Source organism: Natator depressus, chromosome 3 (genome assembly GCF_965152275.1).
Source record: "Natator depressus isolate rNatDep1 chromosome 3, rNatDep2.hap1, whole genome shotgun sequence".
NCBI classification, from domain to species: Eukaryota; Metazoa; Chordata; order Testudines; family Cheloniidae; genus Natator; species Natator depressus.
Window position 1 is genome coordinate 44775316 of NC_134236.1, and position 22665 is coordinate 44797980.

The following is a 22665-nucleotide window of genomic DNA, read 5'->3' on the forward strand; positions in this document are numbered from 1 at the left end:
CGGTAGATAGAAATTGGTAAATAAGAATGTTAAACAAAGCCAGTGTATTCCTTTTATCTGTTGGAGAATGTAATGCGCGGGGGGAGAGAAAGAATAAAGGAGAGGGTGGAAAGCTGACAGGACCAGTCCGTTGGCAGACCAGCCTGCTTGCTTGCTTAAAGCTTTGTGCTGTCTTGTCATTGAACCGCAACATGAGGAGACTAAGATTGGGATGAAAATCCAGAGGAGTGGAGACTGGGAATGGCTAGGTGAGGAGGATTAGACTGGGATGAGCAGTGAGGGATGTGGAAGAGACACTACTGGGACAGAGACAGGTTGGAAGGGATGGAACAGAAGGGATCAAATATCTCACCCTAAACAGGTGGAGAGTTTTGATAACAATCTCTTTGTGCTACCTCACAAAGGGGCTGCTTCATTAAAATGTGTGAAGCATTGAGATGCAATGGTGATAAGCACCATAGAAAAGCTTTTGACAAAATTAATACATCTGTCTTCATGTGAGGGTTAGAATAATATGCAGTAAATAAAGCATTGTATACGGGGAAGAAAAATAAAATATCCAATAGCTGCTCATTAACTTAGCACCTTCCATCCTATGCATTGAATGAAGCAGGGATACTGTGGAAAAATATTAAGTGATCACGACTGGATATGTACAAGGGGTCCGAATTAAGGTTGCACAGGCAACCTTAATCTGGCATTTCCTAACTTTTGATTGTTCGATTTTGCAACCTTAATAATGTTCTTTTAACATATGTTGTATGTTTTATATATGTTACTCTATTGAGAGTTCTTCAAATATAATTGCTTTCCACTTGGCTTGCTGGCTTATTGTGACCTTTGTTATCTGTGTTCTTTCTTAGACCACCCTCTGTGCTTTTTCTTTTTAATCGCATTTTCTAGCTCTCCTATCCTTTCATGTAGCCCAGCAATATCAGATATTTCACTATTTCCACTTTCCTATTAAGAGCCAAGTCATCCTAACCTATCTTCTGTAAAATCCCTGACAAGCAGACTGTGAAGAGCTTGGTGAAATAGCTTCCCTGCACTGTGATCGAGTTTTAGTGGCCAACATTACTAAAAGTTGAAGAGCTTTTCAATCTTCATGTTATTCTAATGCAGTGGTGGGCTACCAGCGGCCGTGCTGGCCGCCACTTCCAGCAGCTCCCATTGCCCAGGAACAGTGAACCGCGGCAACTGGGAGCTGCGGGGGGCTGTGCCTGTGGATGGCCAGCATCAGCAAAATGTCTCGTGTCCTGTAATCAGATTACCCTGATGGACCGCATACGGCCCCCGGGCCCAGGTTGCCCACCACTGTTCTAATGTATGACCTCGCCTACCTCAGTGCTGTCACATGCCTTTTACAGCTGTAATAAAGAGTAGTATTTATTTTCTTTCAATGCCTCAGAAAGATTCAACAAGAATAAAAAAACACACTCAGACCAGACAATGCATTATAGAAATACGGGAAAAGGTGCATTAAAATATAGTTAATAAATAATGGGCCAAATTCATCCCTGATATAACTCCTAAATCAGAGGTGTTACACCAGGGATGTATTTGGCTCATTGCACACTCATAGGCTTACCGATTGAATTAATACAGTGTCCTCAGAGTAACCCACTTGGAGTTTTCCAACTCCTGATACTCTGGACTAAGTCTTTATGGGATCCTCCTCTTTGGATTACAGCCAAAATGGCTACCAGAGCTCTCAAGCACCATATCCCAGCATGCTTAGTGTCAGGGGTGGGGACAGAATGGACTAGAAACTCCTACAGAAGCCAGTAGGGAGGCTTCTGCATTGAGTGATATGGACAAGCAGTTTGCTTGGCCAAGCTAAGCCAGGGCTGCTCAGACCTTCAGTGGGAGGGGATGGCCAGACTCAGAACTAGTTTTAGTTTTGAGTTTGGGACTCACTGAGAGAGAATCAGAATATCTCAGGGGGTGTCTGATTAACTCCTCCTCCCCACAAAGGTAGTTTTTGAATTGCTGTGGGATCTAGTGCAGTGAGGGCAGACCGTTTCAGCCCAGATAAGACCAGCCTCCAGAATGGGAGAGATCTGACCTTGTGCAGGCTCCCGGGTGCCAGCTGAAACGTCCACTGGACTCCAGACCAGGTAGCTAGGATGCAGATCACTGAGTTTTCTCTGTATGTTCCCTTCCAAAATAGGAAACCGCTATCACAAAAAAATACTGCTAGACTATTTTGAGCATGTTATATTGACTATAAGAGGAGTCATTTCTAGCTAATGCCACACACACAGAGAGGAAGGTCACTATCTGGATTAGAAAGAAAAAACAACAGATTCTAACATATTTTATCCTGGATTCCTTAAACATGGAGTGTTTGTGTGCCAGAAGGACTAGGGCATGAAACTGCTGAGCAGCAGATTCACTGTTTTTCTATCTCCATCTTTGGAAGGTCATAGGTCTGAAAGGAGGCTGGGAAAGACCCAGAGTAAAATTTTCAAAAGTTCCTAGGGAGCCTACATCCCATTTTGAAAAGTGACTTTTGCACTTAGGCATTTAAGTCTTATTAAAGGTCATTGGGTTTTAGGCTCCTAAAAGCCTAATGCCCAGATCCGAAATGGGACTTGGACATTGCAATGTCTAACTTTTAGGTATCTAGAAAATCTCTTGAATCCACAAACCTGGATTAGGTGTCCATGCTCCCTTCTAAGGTGCATGGGAAAAGGACAGGGGGCTCCAAATGTGACACACACACACAAAATGCAAACCACACCCCACACATGCTAGGTGGGGAGTTGCCTCAGCTAACCAATAGCAGATGCTGAGGAGAGGGGTATATGTTAAGCCCCGCCCTTCTCAGGAAATTAGGAGTAAGTCCAGGCTGGAGGGAGGTACCAATCTCTACTTAGGATCCACAGCCAGGAACCCTCACCTGGAGTCTGGCAGTTTAGGACCAAGCCATTTCTTGCACACATGGTTGCAGTGGCTGTCAAACATCACACAAAATGTCTGGTGGGTAAAAGGGGCAGAGGAGGATGAAGCAGCCTTCCTTATGACTTTTAGCCCAATGATAGGGAGCTTGCCTGGGACACAGGAGACCCCAGTTCAATTCCCCTTCTGCCTGATTAAGGAAGGGATTTGAACAGGGGTTTCCCCCCTCTCAGGTGAGTTCCCTTTTGTGAGTGCCTGGTCATTTTGCATGGAGTTGAATGTGTTCTTAGAATGCCTACCATAGTGGGTCCTACATGCAAGAGGTGTTGTTATGCCAATCTTTAACTGGTTTGAAGATCAGGTGTGAGATAAGTGTCCGGGCACCATAACTTTCACCACCTGTCCAGCTTTTCTCAGGATTATCTCTTTTTTGAGGTAGCTGTCCTGGGAAATCTGTAAAGGTGCTCCATACACACTGCCAGCTACCCAATTTTGTGGGCTCAAGATTATTGTGGATGTACTCATTTTTTTGTACCTCATAGGTGGCAACCTGAGTAACGTTCAACATTCCATTCAGGATGAATACATAATTAATGTTAGGCAGTTTCGAAGTAACTAAATAATAAAGTTTACTTTTTTCACAGTGTATCTATTTTTGAAAATATTATTAAAGGGTGAAGTTGACAGATGGCCCTGCCTTACTTCTCCAAATAACGAATGTTGTGTTATTGACCTTCCTATGACCGATGATTCTATCTTGGCTGCCTGAAAAACAGGAATCAAATGTAATGTACGCTATCTAAATTCCTCACTTTGCAATTTCTAAGCTCCTAAAAGCATAATTTCATACTTACAGCCCATAGGTGTGTTGTTTTGTTTTATTTTTTAAAAAATTGTCATCTGAAAAATTGAATTTACTAGTAATCTGCTTCTATCAAAATCCTGTAGGAAATCCCTGAAATGAGAAATAAATGATAAAGGAGAAGAATGGTTGTGAGGCACAGAAAAATATCACCATATCATAGGTTCCTAGAGACATAAGAGAGAAAGACAGGGAAATAATCCACTTTACAATTCTCCGTGTCACAAGAAGAAAATGGTGAAGGGAGCTTTCCTAGAATAAAAGATTCAGGGATTCTCCCTGGTCTTTTGCTGATTATTTAGCAACTCTGATTATAACAACATAGAAAAAATGCTCTTTATATTCCTCTAGTTATAGTTTGTTTCACAAAAACAAAAGGATCTCTTTTCCTGTTGCTGCATGTACATAGCTTTCACTAATGTTAATGGACATTAAGTGCAATCATTTGAGATGAAAATAGACTCTACATAAAGAAAATGTATGTTAACAGAACAAATCCTGGTGTACAAACAAATGATTTCAATTCACATTGGAACAAACTAATTTTGAGGCTGATTCTAAAGATCATCAACAGGCCTTAATAAATGCTATTGAACTATGTGATATTTGAATTAGATTTTATTTATTAAGTTAGATTCTCACTGATAATTTCAAACTAGAAAAAAAAAGTAAGTGGCTTGCTGATCAAACTTAGGCAATGCTTCATTCATTATTTATAAATATACAGCCCTAATTTCAAACCTCCAACTTTTACATTGTGTAGAAATCTGGATAATTTATGTTGAATTGCTAGAGATGAATATTTGCAAGTGACCATCTTCAAAAGACTACAGCATCTTATATCGTATTATCTCAAGTCTCAGACACATAATTTCCTAGACTAAAACTTCAAACTCTTTTTAAGGTCAGGTATAAAAATATTCTCAATATTTATCCACAGAATCCACTAGGAGATGCTCATGCTTGCACATGCATAGGTGTTAGCCTTTTTGAAATGTCTCTTGAGACACCTGCACCTGCTGTGTGTGGTCATATGCGTGTGCATGCACACTTTTGCATACATATCCACAGAGGCTGTAGACTGAATACTGCCCTCTGAAAGAGATACGGGGTCCCTTTGTGCTTCTTTGTGATGTGTAGTGCATATATTTTTCTTACTTTTCTTATTTTTATTATTATTAGGAGTAGTATTTTAGAATAATCAAGAATGTCAAAACTGCTCCTTTCTGGTTTGCTGGGGTACCTTCCGGATGCCTCAAAAGGTAGGTGTTGTTTGCTATACCTCAGTTAAATGGGTGATATTGTGGAATCATTAACAGTCTTTCTTCCAATTGTTAATTAGCAATTGAACATAAGTAATAACAAAGGCAAATACAGACATTTATACTGTCTCACTAAAAAATAGCTTCTCTTCTTAATTGCTCAGCTTTCACCTTCTTGAGACTTGTGATGTCAACACTGTATTGCTTCTACTACTCATTATAGAGCTTTCCAAGCTAGATGGACCTGAATTTCTGATTTAAAAAAAATCCACCACCAACAAAATAAGAGAAAGCAAAAACAAACAAATGAAAAGCAAAAAATAAAAACCAGAACCACTTCCCTTTAAAAAGATAAAGCAAAGAAAACAAGTACTGTCAGATATCACCATGAAGATAGACAAGGGGGTTTGAGCCTATTATTTCCTCTCTGCAGATCTTTTATCTTAAAAGTTATATCTTTTAATCACCTGAGTTGGGATTCTTTAATGCAACTTTTAGTCTGGATATTTGCTGTTCAGATTTCAAAAAGCTTTATCAGAATGTCCTAATGCCAGCCTCAACTCCTTCAAAAGCAGGAGATGTGATAGCATCTACAGTGCAATCACATAGTCTTTCACAACTAAGAGCCAACCATTTATGGCTTTATAAGTCAAAACCAGGGATGCTGGAACAATTTTTATAGTGGAGGTGCTGAGAGCCATTGAACCAAACTGTAAACGCTGTATATAAATGAAACCACTTCAAGCCAGGGTGGTGCAGCAACACCCCCAGCATGTCTAGTCAGAACAGGCACCTTAAACTTCACCCAGGAATCAACAGGTATCCAGTGTGGAGCACAGAGACAATATTGTCAGATTGTGATGTTTATAAATAATACTGCTTAATTAATGATCAGATAACAGCATACTATGCTGTCTGTATTTTCAGAATCGTTTTAAGTACAGCTCTGTGGAGGGACAGATCATGCATCACAGATTCAGGGGAGTAGCAAAATACACTGTTGATATGCTGACTTCATAAAATATTCTCCCATTCTCTGGAGAAGATCTGTGGGGAATCCATGCATGAGAGAGTGGGAGAAAGGTTCTGGCTAGGGATAGAGCTGGAGGTCATGCACATTGTGTCTATATCCCTTCTCTCCTCTCCCACAGCCTGTTGGGATTCTGCATGAAACTATATTAACTAACCGTATTAAAAGCGACCACCACAGTTGGAGGAAGACCTTGTAGTATCTCATATTTAGAACTGTACGGTGGAGCTGGTAAAAGCCACAAGGAGCCTAGGGGCTAGTGTGGAGAAACATGATCTCTGTAAATATGTCCCTCTGTCACCAGCAAATCTCTGAGATCTTTGTGGCCAGGGTCCTGCTTCTTCCTTGAGCTGGAGGGTGGTGGTGGGAAGACCAACAGTGGAAGAATTAAAAGTAACTTTAATTTCCTTTCTCCCTGGTTCCTACGAACATGTCCTTCCATAACAGAGAGAAGGGTTAACACCTTTCCTCATAACCTTTCACTAGGGTCTAGACACCTTATAATAAAAGGTGTAAAGAGATTCTTTTTAGGTGGACGCAAATGTGAGCAACAAGATCTAGTCTTTTCCACCATCCACCTCATTTAAGAATGTTTTGCTAGAACATTGATTCTGAATAATTTAGTTCATCTATGCTATTTTAGTCTTAAAATAAAATAATGCAGCCAAGTGGGCTGGGTTTCCATGCCCTCATAGTATTACCAGCTTAAAGGCAGGAAATGACAACATTGCTGGCTTACCAAAGCAGCATTTATTAATACATACCGGAAAAAAGTAATAGCAAGAGTGAAATGTGTTCTCAATTTCTTAACATGATCAATATAAATTTTAAAGCTTTCAGTTGCTGAAGCATGATAAAATTGAATATTAATTACAAATGGATCCCTCCATCATATGTGATGACGGAAGACCAATTCACTGCTAGAAAAAAGTGATCAAAAAATAATGGAAGCTGTTTCTCTCATACAAAAAATGGAATATCACACACACACACGCTGAACATTCTCAGCTACATAATTAACTATCTAATTCAAAATATTGGACAACAGACACATTCATTTTGCTATGTATGTGCAAAAGATAAATGAGTCCACATTAATCATAAAAACAGACTATATGGTACACCACTGCTTGCTGCTGTTTGATCTTCATCATAAATCAGTAATAGTAATCTTATTCACATTCACTCAATTAAGTGGAATGTGATGAATACAATACCACAGCACATGATACAGACTACACCATGAGAGTATTCTAAATAAAACTCTGTGCTTAAAGCAGATCTATTTTCTCCACAACCTACAACTACAATCAATACAGTAAGGTTAGCTCCATTCCATACTGAGACTATTTCAATGCTACTATCCAGAAAACTGATACCTGCAGATTGCACTGGTAGTGTGCCAAAAGTAAACTATCAGATTCTAAGGCCACGTCTACATTACCACTTATGTCAGCAAAACTTATGTTGCTCAGGGGTGTGTAAAAAATGCCCTCCTGAGCGACATACGTTTTGCCAGCATAAGAGGTAGTGTGCCTAGCAGGAGAGCATCTATGTTGGCAGGAGAGCGTCTCCCGCTGAAATAGCTACCTCCACTCATTGGGGGTGGTTTAATTATGTCAATGGGAGAGCTCTCTCCCGTCGGCATAGAGCAGATACACGAGAGATCTTACAAAGGCGCAGCTGCATCAGTACAGCTGTGCCTCTCTGAGGCCTTTAGTGTAGACATAGCCTAAGTTTTAAAAAGGGACACTAATATCACTAGTATGGGAGGGATAGCTCAGTGGGTTGAGCATTGGCCTGCTAAACCCAGAGTTGTGAGTTCAATCCTTCAGGGGGCTATTTAGGGATCTGGGGCAAAAATTGGAGATTGGTCCTGCTTTAAGCAGGGGGTTGGACTACATGACCTCCTGAGGTCCTTTTCAACCGTGGTATTCTATGATCACTGTTTTTGCTTTTTATTGATTCTTGCAAATGAAAAGCCTTCAGAGATTCATATTGTTTCATTACATGTATGTATGTCTAAGACATTTGTTACTATGTGTGTATTTGTATGAGTTGTGAGTACCATTTGTAAGGCCAGGCAAAACAATGTACTGTCTGTGCTTCTTCCCATACTAGCCCTCCCCTTAAAAAAAAAAAAAAAAAAAAAAAAGCCTGGCAGGTTCTGACCCATTTTAAAGACTATTCCATATATTTTGTTCATACCAGGTGTGAAGTGGATTCAATTATCAAATACATCAAGCAGATGGGATACATATTATACATAAAAGTACTTTCTCTAAGTCTGGCCCAACAAATATTCTATTTGGCCCAAATCTTAACTATTGTCACATCTTGGACAAAAATTTAAGCAAAGGTTGCCAAATTTAAAAGCAATACAACATTAGAAACAGTTACACAGAGTCTTTATAAATAAAGAAGTAACAAATGAAATATTACAGTGTAAGACTATCCCAGCAGAAGCCTTACATGGTTTTACAAAGTTTTGAACTATTTTTATTTCACACTATTAATGATACTTTCATGTTGCATTAGCACACACTGTCTCTGATGCCTACCTGTATAAATAAGAATCATAATCTATCATAGATTTTATTCACACAGAGATACTGGATATACTGTAAATAATTATGATTTTTATTGAATACATCTATGTTTTGATTGTACTCCACTTTCTCCAAGATGAAAAACAGACACATTCATTTCTTTATATTAGTGTCTAAATAGTTGTATAGGGTATCATAGTTATCTTTAAAAAAAATGCTTGCATCAACATACAGGACCAACGCTCATTTTGAGAATATGTCATAGGTATTTTTAAAAATTACCTTGAAGGTAATAGCCCATAAAAATTGAGGTTAAAAAAACCCATACCACATCAAAAGAACATTCAAATTCTTTACATGCCATTTGCTAAGGAAATATGAACACAGAATTCCTTTCATATGACATGCTTAACAACTTCTAAGAAGATTTAGAGAACTTGATTCACAGACAATGCAGTATTAGGGACATTTTTAAAAACATTATTCTGTACTTACTGGTAAATGTAATTCAAAGATGTTTTAGAGTAAAGTGCAGATTTACATTTGCATCCCTAAAAATGCTATCTGAAGAGCTGTTTGCAATTCTTAACATTTCAAAGTGTTTGTACTGTATAAGACAGCCAAACAGCAAGCTATTAGGTATATGACCTGATTCTGTAAGCTTTACTCATGTTAGTAATCTTTACTCATCCAAGTCGTCTGATTCAAGGAAACTGCATACAAAAATAATGATTACTGTTACAAAAATAGCAAGATTTTGTGAATAGGGTATGTGACAGTTTCTCTTTCAAGCTTTATGTAAACTTTCTATGACATTTAAACTATCAAACACTTGTGAAAGAAATTTTGCACTTATTTATGGATGAAATTTATATTAATGCAAATGATAAACCCAGTATTATTATTGTAATAACTTCCTTAAGAAAATAATAAAAATGAAAGTTACAGTACTTGGAAATGTGTTCATTTGAATAAAATAGGAGTCAAGCAAAGATATGAATACTGAAAATCCCTTTACTGATAATATAAACATTAAGTTGCACTGTATTTTGAAGACATTAGTGGTGACATGTGTCACATTTTAAGTGCCATAAAATGTGTGTGATTTTAGAGACTAAAAAAGGAATCTGAACTCTTTCATACCATAAAGCTTACTAAAGTTGTTTCTTTGCTCACACCCTGCTGATTCAATTGTGAGGCAGGTGGAAGGAATTTTTTCCCCCAAGAAATTATTGCATTTTTCAATCAAGTTCTATTTTGTATATATCTATTTTGTATATATTGTATATATGTATCAGTTATTAAACTGCATTGTTGGTTAGACTTCAACAAAGTCAAAAATTATGAGTTTTAAGGTGGACTTAATTAATTTTAAAAACAAAGAGAAGGGCCCAGGTACTGTAAGAAATCACTTGTTATGAGACATGTATTTCAGAGTGGTATACAATACAGAAATAATTTAAAAGTTTAGCAGAATATATACAATATGGCCCTGATTCAGCAAAGAACTTAAGCGTATACTCAACTTTAACGATGTGTTTAAATCCCTTTGAAATAGATGAGACTGAAGCATGTGCTTAAGCATTTTACTGATTCAGGGCCTATGTATCCATTTCACAATTAAGATCTTGAAAACCTTCTTGCAAAAATAAAATTATCATGGTATTTACTGAGCAGTGTAGAGAATACTGTGAACACTGTATTAATATGTATCATTTGTAAAGATATTAACGATGAAAACTGTAGTGTGAAATTTGCTCCTTCCTCCTCTCGTTCCCTTACAAGGCTACAGACCATTTTTAAACTTTGGCAGAGCAAAAATGGCTTCATTTTAAACTTGAGACTTTTTAAACTTTGGTCCTTAAGGAGGAGAAGTGCTTCTGTTAGGTTGAGGAAAATGTTTAAAAATCAAGTTGGATGATTTAAATACATTTATGAGCATGGTCAGTGGGCACCTACAATGCTTTAGCTGACCCTTGAAAGACATGTCGTCACTATACTGACTCAGCGGAATTGTACCACCAGGATGCCATTAGTAAAAGGGCGAGACAAGAAACAGGCTCATGATCTAGGTGACCCGCTGCATGGATACAATCTACCAGCTGTTAGGATATAGATATTCAGGCCTGTCTATAAAGGCCTATACTCTAAGAATTTAGGTGTATTCTTATCACTTGGCTAGTTCTAGAAGTATAAAAGAAAGAATCAAAATCACTGTCTGCTGGTGTAAGGGCCTTCTCTTACTGTGACAGTCTGAGGCCCTGTTCTTAGGCTAAGGCCTTTGGCTAAGCAACAGAGGCAGCCATAAACTGTGAAGCGAATGGTCAGATCCTCACATTCCAAACCAGTCACATTAAAATAAGGTGCTATTGGGCTGTTAGGAATACAATCCTGTCCTGATAATGCCTATCGCCTCCAGAGAAAGGGAAGTGCCTGGAAGATGTAAAAGGAAACTTAGTTTGATAGCATCCTGTCTGGCAAGAACTCACTTATCAATAGCTGGGATGTGAAATCCTCACTTCTGTATTGTTTTGTCATTATAGTTCCCACTTTGCTATTGTTTGTCTGTATAATCTCTGTCTGGTTCTGTGATTGTTTCTGTCTGCTGTATAATTAATTTTGCTGGGTGTAAACTAATTAAGGTGGTGGGATATAATTGGTTACATAATCATGTTACAATATGTTAGGATTGGGTAGTTAAATTTCAGTAAAATGATTGGTTAAGGCATAGCTAAGCAGAACTCAAGTTTTACTATATAGTCTGCAGTCAATCAGGAAGTGTGTGTGTTGGGAGGGGAAATGGGAACAGGGAATGGGGGTGGGGAAATTGGAATAATGTTTTGCTAAGGGGGGGAATGGGAACAGGGACACAGGTAAGGCTCTGTTGTGTCAGAGCTGGGAAGGGGGACACTAAGGAAGGAAACTGGAATCATGCTTGCTGGAAGTTCACCCCAATAAACATCGAATTGTTTGCACCTTTGGACTTCGGGTAGTTACTCTCTGTTCATATGAGAAGGACCAGGGAAGTAAGTGGGTGAAGGAATAAGCCGCCTAACACCAGCCAAGAGGCTGAAGCCCAGAAAGAGCTTTGCTGCTGAAAATCCCTTATCCCAAAATACCAATGTGGAAGGCTACAGAGTAACAAAATGGTGGGACAATGGCCTAGGCAAACACTTGAACATTGCCTGATATAGTTCCCTTTGTCAACAACTACTACTCCCCAGGAACTATTCCAGAGAAGTGACAATATCACAGCTTGGCTGTGGTTTTGGAGTAATAAGCAATGATGATGAGCTGACCCTGAAGCTCTCCTCTCTGCAAATCACATAGGTGGGGGTGAGAGAGCTACAAATCCCTGTCTTGGCTCTCAGGCTGCTTCTGAGACAGTTTGAATGAGGAAGATATTAAAAGACTCAGTGAAACACACATAGAAAAATCCTCCCCGCAAAAGAAACAGGGTGGTGGGGGAGAAAACTTGCCTTTATACCAGAAACAGCAAAAAATGTGGGTGTGAAAGTATTATAGATTTTGCAGTTTTGGCTGCATTCTGCAATGTTCTGCAAAGTTGTTTCTGCTGGAAATATACAGCCACCACACTGTGCTGCTGCCAACATCACAGAAAGCGGTCCCCCAATTAAACAAAAACTATACAGCTGGAAATTCACTCTTCCTCCACTCTATTCATTTCACTAAGGTGTGAACTTCAAAGTCTAATTTAGATCATTTAATAGCAGGACACGCAGGAGAATGGAAAAATGGACAGAGTTGGATTTTAAAGTGGAAGGAATAGACTAAACCCTTCACAAAATATCACACATTTATTTGGTTCTAGTATAATGTTAAATTGCCACATACAAAATAACTAATCTTCAGGCTTGGTTCCTTGAGAATAAGCCCTAGCCTGAATCCTCTCCCTCTCCACACACAAAGAGGAACGAGGTTACAGGGTGGTTACCTCAGTCTGCAAAGACTAAAATTCTTCCTTTCTTCCTACTGCTTAAGAGTCCAAAACCCATCTTCCAGATACCCTAATCATGTTCACCTCTAGGAGTTGACCCATTTGAACCTGTCTCCTGCACTGGACACTGGCTTCATGTCCTGAGGAAATTATCAAACTTCACATACAAACTTACAACTTTTAAATCTTTCCCATATGCCTTATTATCTTAAAACGGGGCCTTCAGGATGCTGTGAGGAAGGTAGAAAAAAAACCCACTGGATGCTTTGTGAATTTTGCCTCAAAGGAAAAATTCCTTCCTGATTTAAAAATCTGGCAATCAAACTGACAGCATACTGAAAACAGTTCAAGCTATCCCCCCATTATAGGGTACAGAGCGCAGAGTAGCAACAGCAGAAGGCTGCTTGTTATATTTGTGTGAGGGCTTTATGTGGATACAAGGGACCACACCAGCCAATTAGCTCCTCCTCCCTCACAGGCAAAAGGCAAAATCCCCAAGTCCATTGTATCACCAGATCCAAGTCAGGTAAGGGGGTGCTGAATTGAGGGGGGTTGGGTGGGGAGAGACCTGATGGGAGATTGAGGGACAGGGCTAATTGCTGGGCAGGAGATGGGCAGATGTTGGGGGTGAGAGCTGCTGCAGCAGGAGCCAAAATCACCTTCTCCAATACGTGGGAGAATGGGCAACACTAATTGTCACATGCGCATACACTAGAGATGAGCAGGGGGAATTCAAATATGAAACTGACCTAAAACACAATATAATCTTTTTTTAAAAATGTCATGATTTTGGGCTAATCTCATGATTTTGGGGGGGTCTGACTCACGATTTTTGATCTCTTGAATTTGGCAACACTGCTGCACCTCTGCTTAGATGAGGGGTATTTCCCTTTTCCCCCTTAAATTAAAAATAACCCATTTTAATGGCTGTTGAGTTGAATTAGATTCATTTTTTATTAAAAGTGGAACTAAATTTTTCTGTTACACCCACATAAAATTGCATTAATTCCTTCGATTTAAAACTACTCTAAGACAAACCAGTTTAAAAGAACAATTTGCCTATAGTAGTGTTAACCTGACCACCTGTAAATCCTGCATATTTTACAGGATTTATCTACATAAAAAGAAATATATTAAATTACTTAATTTATAAAGAAAAAAACTGGAGTAGGAAATTCCACGTGTTCAGTGTGACCAAGCTAGTGGCTGGAAGAATTTTTACTATTGTATATATAGAGCAATGGGATGACCCCACTGCATTAGTGAGTTGGCAGAACCCACTTAACCATTTCCCAGGAAGATTAACCTTTGTAAAGAGCAGGACGTTTCAGGCAATCTCTGGTAACCCATTACAAATACTATATAAGTGCCAAGTATAGTTAATCTAAAGCCAAATTAAATACGCTTTTCTCAAGTTTATAACATTAGGCTTAAAAATAAATACAATTACCTGCAACATTGCCTACGTGGTGTTATCTGCCTTGATAAATAAGACATTTTTTCATTATGAATCATGTTTAAAATCTACTGCCCAACTTGCACATAAACAAACTGTCAAATTAATATGAACTGGCACCAGCAGAGGGATTTCATGAACAGGACTATGTGTGCAGTTTTCAGTTTTCTTACTTTAAACCACAACAATCTGTGACCATCAAACATGATTTAAAATACTTGTCAGATTTCTAATGTCTGAGCTGTCTAGTGCCATATCTATTTGTCATAAATTTTTATTAAGTACTCTTAGACACCTGGCAAATGTTGCACTGAAAAATACTACAGGCTTTCATTCTCAACTGTTTACAGTTTTACTTCATTTACCTAATATAATTCTGACAGTCTTTAATGAGGATGAGTGTTGCCATTGAGTTAAATGCACATCAAGATTATGGTCAATCAAGTTTGTAGTAATAGGGATGAGTAAATATACCATTTTTAGCACCATGTTTTTTCATATGCTCTTAATTATTTGTTTGTTTGGAAATCTAAAGAAAATATATGTATAGCATATTGAGTTATCAGGATATCAAAATGAGCATTTTTCATACATCAAGACTTTCTTCTGAAAATTTTTTTCACTCTACCTGAAAAATAGTTTAACTCTGAAACTTCAAACTTGCCCATAGCTTACGGCAAATTTTTCAAATGTGTAGCTTAAAGTTAAGCAACCAAATCAGTATTGCCAACTCCAAGTATTCAAAATTTGTAAATAGAGCTCTCCCCCAAATCACAAGATTTGCTTAAAAATATGAGGGTTTGTTTTACAAAAGGTGGTGCTCTTTTTGTTTTCATTCTCATCTTTGAGCCTTTAAGGTTTTTCAATGCTTTTTAATGCAACCATGAAGGCTAGCAACTTTAAAAAAAAAAAGAAAGAAAGAAAACTCAGCTCAAGGAGCCAGGGCTTTACAAAAAATGCCAAATATTAAGAGACTTACAATAAAATTGTGAGAGTGGCAACACTTCGTTCATATTGGGTATCTAAATAAGTGGCCTGAATTCAGAGCAGATGATAATCCACTTCATCTGAGGGTGCTCAGCTCCTCAATAAAATTGTTATTTTCCACTGGAACATGAAAGGCCATGAAAGATACATTAAAACTGACCCAATCTAGGAAAAACTTTATGACGCTGTTTTCCAGTTGGTGAAAATTTTGTCCTGGCCCATAGACAGCTTTTACTGGGATAAGCCAATAGGAAGGCCAACTCAGAATCCAGTGTCCATGTAGCCAGTTAAGACACCACAACTATGGTCTGTACCCTGTGTTTTGGGCTACAACAGGATGTTCAAAGAGGACACCACTGCCCTCTCTCTTCCTTTTTGCGGGACTTGGAAATCCCAACGTGTTGGAGACCTAAGATTGAACATATGCACGTGTGAAGCTCATGTCAGACATGTACATATGAACACACATTATCAGGAGCTCTGCAAATCTGAACCACTAAAAAACTGTAATAAATTTATTCCTTTACACTACCCTTGTTTTTTTTTCTCATCACAATCTGACTATAATCACACACAGAATGTTCACTTATTTGCATCACAGCTCATGTATTTATTATGCAGTGTGATCAATCAAGTATTAAAAGACACCTAGATAAGTTCTTTGAAAAAGTTTTAGAAATGGGTCAAGGATATATTGGGGCTTGATAAATTAGAAGAGGATCCCTTCTGGATAAAGGTCATTTTAAGCAAAAAAAAAAAAATTAAATATCTGGAGTACTTGGCTGAATGGGGCCATGAACCTTGGTGATCAGAGGCCAGTGTGTAGGGAAGTTGTTCTAGCCTTGGGACTGCAGTAATTCCCAATGTGGAAAATTAATAGCAGGAGAAAATAGGGAAAAATAACTATATAGACTGTTAGCATGATTTTTTATTCTCTCTCTGTCTCTCTCTCCCCTTTAGCCTCCTAAACTGTGATTTATCTTGAGCCTAATGAGGGTAAATACAGAAAATGACTTCCATGGACTGACCATAGTGCTGAAACATGTCATTTTGCAGTAGAGCTAATACCTGAAGGGTTTCACTGATCATTATAGGTGAATAAAACCTGTAGTTCTTGTCACAAAATTATAGTAGGGTTACTTTGTTATTAGGGTTCCTAGTTTTTGATTTTTTCCTAATTTGTAGAGTTTATTTTTATGAAAGTATATCTCATTTTTCATTGTAATAGATATCTATTTCTGGGGCATTCTATGTGGTCTGAGCGCTCATCATTAGAAGAAGAGAACTTCAGGGGTTGGGTGGGGGTTAGGACATAGACTTCAAAAAAGTTGTTCTCTGTGTTGTCTTTTAAGTATTGATAAATGGGAGCTATTAGAAGTGTTTGATTGCTTTCTTGTCTCCAGGCTCTCTGCTTCTGTTGGAATTAACCCCTCTGTAATCACACAGCAACCAACACAAATATAACCAAACAAAATAGGTGAAAATATATTTATAAAATAATACAGGCATCATCCCATCCTTCATTTCTTACATTTCACAAGCTCTCAATGTGGTAGGGGGCAACTTAGAAATGGCAATAGTTCTCCTCGCCACCAATGTTCAACAACTTTCTTATTTGATAAAACATCATCATGGAATCATAGAAACAGTTCAAAAGCATTCTAACTGGCCATAATATTCAGGTGAAATTTACATATTTTTCATCTCCTGTGAAAATGAAAAACAGAGGCATCCTTATTCTCAGAATGATATAACAGAATCACATGACTGGAAAATTGTTTGAACTTCATCCATATAATACTGGTGGGTTTTTTTCAGACACTTGCCCTTTGTATGGTTGAGTGGAAACAGTATTGGTCAATTAAAAGAAGAATGAAAATCCACATGAAAAGCCCAACAGACTGATTTTCATTGTTCTTCACCTTTGAAGAATAGACAATCATCTTATATTTATCAGTGAAAAGGGCAAAATATGAATATTAAAATGTTATGTGGTAATTTCATGCATTAAGTAATGTTCAAGGTTGAGTTGAAATACATATTCTGTCAGGTGATTTAGGATCTGAACTAACACCATCAGCAGTAGGTTTCCAAGTTTCATCCATTTCTGCGGTAGACGATCAGTAAGACGTTGGTCTTGTGCTGTCTGTCTGCATAGGAATGAATTTTGCCTCATTAAGAGAAGGAGAAAGTACTTTCTTTTTCAGCTTCTTTAGACCAAACAGCTGGACCTACAGTAAAGGCACGAGGCAACTGGGCCAATATGAAATTATATTAATTGAAATACACAAACTTGTTTATTCTTAATCCACTAGCTAGAAATATAAAAAAGAACAAGTAAGCAGAATGTTCTGAATTCAGCTAATGATAAAAATACAAATGTCTTGGACAGAATTTATGGTTTTTTTCTGTTCTCTGCACTTTTGTATGGACAGATGTGCACTTGCAAGCACATGTGCACAGACTCACACACAGACTGAATGTGGAAGTTTTCCTCCTCCTATTATGGAGAAAAGATGGCAACCATCAAGGATATCCAAAACAGATGTTTCTGCGTTCAGTTCTTCCACTCTAGATCATGTTCATTACTATTCACTTTAAAAGGCCTACTGGAGTAAGACATTATTCAAGGAGAGGGTGATAGAATCAGGCCTTCTGTAAATGTAGCACTCATCTGTGTTAGGTCAGAAGTGTATCTAGCCAATCAAATTCAAGAGTTTATGTATTCAAAAATATACTTCAAAATGCTTAGAGAGACAAGGTGAGTGAGGTAATATCTTTTATTGCACCAACTTCTGTTGGCAAGAGAGACAAGCTTTCAGGCTTACACAGCACTCTTTTTCAGGTCTTGAAAAGATACTTGGAGGGTCACAAATACAACGAGGAACACATTGTTTAGCATAAGGAGTTAACATGTTGGAAGAGACCATTCAAGTTAACACCTCTGAAGTTATAGGGCAAAGGGGCGTTAGTGGGTTAGAGACTGTTGTAATGAGCCATAAACCCAGTGTCTTTATTGAGTCCATGATTTTTAGTGTCTAACAACGTTACGAATTAAGCTCCCAGGCTCATCTTTTGAAGGTGTTCTGCAGGTTTCCTTTGAGGATGAGGACTCAGCAGTCAGATATAGAGTGATTATTTGGTGAAAAAAGAAAAGGAGTACTAGTGGCACCTTAGAGACTAACCGATTTTTTTGAGCATAAGCTTTTGTGAGCTACAGCTCACTTCATCGGATGCATTCAGTGGAAAATACAGTGAGGAGATTTATATACACACAGAACATGAAAAAATGGGTGTTATCATACACACTGTAAGGAGAGTGATCACTTAAGATGAGCTATTACCAGCAGGATAGCGGGGGGGGAGAAAACCTTTTGTAGTGATAATCAAGGTGGGCCATTTCCAGCAGTTAACAGGAACGTCCGAGGAGCAGTGGACGGTGGGGGAAATAAACATGGGGAAATAGTTTTACTTTGTGTAATGACACATCCACTCCCAGTCTCTATTCAAGCCTAAGTTAATTGTATCCAGTTTGCAAATTAATTCCAATTCAGCAGTCTCTCATTGGAGTCTGTTTTTGAAGTCTTTTTGTTCTAATATTGCGACCTTTAGGTCTGAAATCGAGTGACCAGAGAGATTGAAGTGTTCTCCGACTGGTTTATGAATGTTATAACTCTTGACATTTGATTTGTGTCCATTTATTCTTTTACGTAGAGACTGTCCAGTTTGACCAATGTACATGGCAGAGGGGCACTGCTGGCACATGATGGCATATATCACATTGGTAGATGTGCAGGTGAATGAGCCTCTGATAGTGTGGCTGATTCATAATTTTATATTTTTTATATATATATTTGGTGAAAAGCATTCACCGATGGGTGATGAGCTGTTTTTGTCTTTTATTATATTTCTGTGTGAGATACATTTGAGAACAAAGTTATTGTCTGGTTTCACCAATTGTCCAGAAATTCTTCCTTGAGGTGGGACATGAAGAGGTTGGTATATTGTGGACCCATCCTAGGACCCATGACTGTTCCCTTGTTAACTCCTTAAGCTAAACAATCTGTTCCGCCTTTTATTTAGCTGTGACACTCTGATTACCTTTACCAGACCTGAAGATGAGCTCTGTGTAAGCTCGAAAGCTTGTCTCTTTTCCCAGCAGAAGTTGGTCCAATAAAAGATATCACCTCACCCACCTTGTCTCTCTTGTATCCTGGACCAACACAGTTACACCAACATTGCAAAATGCTTATACATTTTCATTTGTTCTACTATTTTTATCTCCATTTTTAGGCTTGTTGTTATTCTTTCAACAGTAAAATCACTCTGCTTAGTTTCTCAAATCTCTCACATGTTCTTAATCTCACATCAGAAAAGCACATTTCTTCCATATGGATCATGCCTATTTTAAAATATAACTCTATAAATTTTCTGAGCGTGAGACTGTGTATTACTTTAAAAGGAGCTAAACTCCCTCTCTGTCTTTAATTGCTTCATGTGACTTAGCCCTTGTCTACACTTGGTATGGGGGGGAGATCGATCTAAGTTACGCAACTTCAGCTACACGAATAACGTAGCTGAAGTTGACGTACTTAAATCGACTTACCGTGGTGTCTTCACCGCGGTGAATCAAATGCTGCCACTCCCCCAGCAACTCTGCCTGCACCTCTCGTGGCGGTGGAGTACAGGAGTCGATGGGAGAGCGGTCAGGGGTCGATTTATCGCATCTACTCTAGACGGGATAAATTGATCCCTGCTGGATCGATTGCTACCTGCCAATCCAGCTGGTAGTGTAAACATACCATTAGTTCCAGCAGAATAAGGTTTTCAGGTATATGAAGTCAGAGTTTAAAAAAGATAATACTACTACTAATTAATTATCAAGTATAATAATTATATAGCATTTTTCACCATTCCCGAGTTTATAGATATGACAAACGCATTTTGCAATCATCACAATACATCAGAGATTCCACTTTACAAAGTTTCAATTTGAGTTTCGATCAAGTATTCAGGGGAGTGCTCACATAAAATGAGTATGTTTGTCAATCCCTTGCTTAAATTACCCAAATCACAAAGATCAATGTTTGAATCTTGGAAGCTGAAAGTAAGACCTTGTGGAATTTTTATGGAAAAAATTGAGTGCTGTCTGTCCCACTTACATTCTGAGAGTTTTCTGTGTGTCTGAGACATAGAGAGCCACAGAAAATCTGGAGCTTTATCTTGTGTCTAATGACATGGAAAAAGTGGAAGCTCCTCCTGTTGGCACACTAGATACCTTTTTGATAATATTCAGTCCGATACATTTTTTTATATCAAATCCTAGCTGTAAAATGCTCTAGTTAGTCTCCTAAATGATTTTCTTTCCAGCTGTGACATTATTCAGTCCACTATCTAAATTGCACTCGTCATTAGTGCCCCTTTTAAAATTGAGAAGCAAAAAATTCTTATTTCTTTGAAGCTTTGGCAGGGATTAATGGCTTGGCATTCTCTTGGATTCAGTCCTACTTTATTAGCAAACTGTAATAAGCTACTTTCAAGAATTAGCCATGTGTTCAGAATTGCCTCAGTCTGTCCGCTAATTTCTATACTTCAGACATTAGTCCTAATTCTCCTTTGCAGGATTGTACAGTAGTGTAACTCCATTGCGTTCAGTAGAGACGCTCTGGACTTACAGCAGTATGAGAGGAAAGCTAGGCCAATTGCTTCTATCTTTGTATTCCTCCAGGTGTAAGACTAATATTTCAGGCTAAAATACTCATCTCTACATAGAAAGAACAGTAGTACTTGTGGCACCTTAGAGACTACCAAATTTATTAGAGCATAAGCTTTCGTGGGCTACAGCCCACTTCATTGGATGCATAGAATGGAACATATAGTAAGAAGAGATATATATACATACAGATAAGTTGGAAGTTAGCATACAAACTGTGAGAGGCTAATTAGTTAAGATGAGCTATTATCAGCAGGAGAAAAAAACTTTTGTAGTGATAATCAAGATGGCCCATTTAGACAGTTGACAAGAAGGTGTGAGGATACTTAACTTAAGGAATTTTAAGCACAAGTAGAGTAGCGGTGTTAGGGGATGAGAGCTGAGGAAGCGTTGTTCTAAATCAGCCATAAAAATGTTAGCATGCTGTGGGGCCATGCGGGTACCCATAGCAGTGCCGCTGACTTGAAGGTATGTATTGTCCCCAAATGAGAAATAGTTGTGGGTGAGGACAAAGTCACAATGTTCAGCCACCAGGTTTGCCGTGACTACAAGCTATCAGGAACAGTATCCCCAACAATGGATACTGTTCCTGATAGCGCTACATTGATGACATCTTCATCATCTGGACCAATGGAAAAGAAGCCCTTGAGGAATTCCACCACGATTTCAACAATTTCCATCCCACCATCAACCTCAGCCAAGACCAATCCACACAAGCGGTCCATTTCCTGGACACTACTGTGCTAATAAGCGATGGTCACATAAACACCACCCTATACTGGAAACCTGCTGACCGCTATACTTACCTACATGCCTCCAGCTTCCATCCAGGACACATCACACGATCCATTGTCTACAGCCAAGTTCTAAGATACAACCGCATTTGCTTCAATCCCTCAGACAGAGACAAACACCTACAAGATCTCTATCAAGCATTCTTAAAACTACAATACCCACCTGCTGACGTGAAAAAACAGATTGACAGATCCAGAAGAGTACCCAGAAGTCACCTACTCCAGGACAGGCCCAACAAAGAAAATAACAGAACGCCACTAGCTGTCACCTTCAGCCCCCAACTAAAACCTCTCCAACGCATCATCAAAGATTTACAGCCTATCCTGAAAAATGATCCCTCACTCTCACAGATCTTGGGAGACAGACCAGTCCTCGCTTACAGACAGCCCCCCAACCTGAAGCAAATACTCTCCAGCAACCACACACCACACAATCAAAACTCTAACCCAGGAACCTATCCTTGCAACAAAACCCGATGCCAACTCTGTCCACATATTTATTCAAGTGACACCATCATAGGACCTAATCACATTAGCCACGCCATCAGGGGCTCATTCACCTGCACATCTACTAATGTGATATATGCCATCATGTGCCTGCAATGCCCCTCTGCCATGTACATTGGCCAAACCAGACAGTCTCTACGCAAAAGAATAAATGGACACAAATCTGACATCAGGAATCATAACATTCAAAAACCAGTAGGAGAACACTTCAACCTCTCTGGCCACTCAGTAAAAGATTTAAGTGTGGCAATTTTGCAACAGAAAAGCTTCAAAAACAGACTCCAATGAGAAACTGCTGAGCTTGAATTAATATGCAAACTAGATACCATTAACTTGGGTTTGAATAGAGACTGGGAGTGGCTGGGTCATTACACATATTGAGTCTATTTCCTTAAGTTAAATATCCTCACACCTTCTTGTCAACTGTCTAAATGGGCCATCTTGATTATCACTACAAAAGTTTTTTTTCTCCTGCTGATAATAGCTCATCTTAACTAATTAGCCTCTCACAGTTTGTATGCTAACTTCCAACTTATCTGTATGTATATATATCTCGTCTTACTATATGTTCCATTCTACGCATCCGATGAAGTGGGCTGTAGCCTACAAAAGTTTATGCTCTAATAAATTTGGTAATCTCTAAGGT

At 38.6% G+C, this 22665-nt stretch overlaps 1 protein-coding gene across 1 annotated transcript in view; it reads right to left on the minus strand.

Moving 5' to 3' along the window:
- Positions 1-22665, minus strand: part of CSMD1 (CUB and Sushi multiple domains 1) — a 1960312-nt gene that overhangs the window by 1226269 nt on the left and 711378 nt on the right. The gene's annotated exons all lie outside the window — the stretch shown is intronic.